Raw genomic sequence first — 213 nt, 5'->3', positions numbered from 1 at the left:
CTCTGTTACACCCTGTAGAGGAGTTTCATAAGGACAGGTCTCTGTTACACCCTGTAGAGGAGTTTCATAAGGACAGGTCTCTGTTACACCCTGTAGAGGAGTTTCAAAAGGACAGGTCTCTGTTACACCCTGTAGAGGAGTTAGGTAAGGACAGGTCTCTGTTACACCCTGTAGAGGAGTTATATAAGGACAGGTCTCTGCTACACCCTGTAG

Source organism: Oncorhynchus masou, unplaced genomic scaffold (assembly GCF_036934945.1).
Source record: "Oncorhynchus masou masou isolate Uvic2021 unplaced genomic scaffold, UVic_Omas_1.1 unplaced_scaffold_5497, whole genome shotgun sequence".
NCBI lineage: Eukaryota > Metazoa > Chordata > Actinopteri > Salmoniformes > Salmonidae > Oncorhynchus > Oncorhynchus masou.
This window is presented reverse-complemented; position numbering follows the sequence as displayed.